Source organism: Penaeus monodon, chromosome 15 (genome assembly GCF_015228065.2).
Source record: "Penaeus monodon isolate SGIC_2016 chromosome 15, NSTDA_Pmon_1, whole genome shotgun sequence".
In the NCBI taxonomy this organism is placed as follows: domain Eukaryota; kingdom Metazoa; phylum Arthropoda; class Malacostraca; order Decapoda; family Penaeidae; genus Penaeus; species Penaeus monodon.
In genome coordinates, this window is record NC_051400.1 from 47009307 (window position 1) to 47009692 (window position 386).

At 29.5% G+C, this 386-nt stretch overlaps 1 protein-coding gene across 1 annotated transcript in view; it reads right to left on the minus strand.

Moving 5' to 3' along the window:
* LOC119582056 (gamma-aminobutyric acid receptor subunit alpha-1-like) overlaps nucleotides 1-386 on the minus strand; it is a gene marked incomplete at its 3' end in the record, with an annotated part of 210639 nt that overhangs the window by 209421 nt on the left and 832 nt on the right.

The following is a 386-nucleotide window of genomic DNA, read 5'->3' on the forward strand; positions in this document are numbered from 1 at the left end:
CGGAATCGTTAAAAAGTAGCGTTTTACGTGTTATGGGTAAATCTATTTGCACAAAATTTGTATGAATATGATAATAACGTGAGTCCGTAGAAAAATTGGTAGAAATAAAGATTTTTTGTTTATACTTTCTCGCGTCGCATCTGATAAGAGCAATCAGAAAATAGCCAAAATGCTTTTAAAAAATTATCAGTATTAATGTGAAAATTAAATGTAAATATTTCGTTTAAACCGGTTGCGTTTTTATATACCGAGAAATCTAAAAAGATAGGCTTCATGTTATAGCTGCCAATTACAAGGTAAAAAAAAAAACATTGGATTAACGACTTTTCTAAAACAGTCGCATATAATTTTGCTTATGTAAGAAGGTACGATTCGCTGTTGTTATT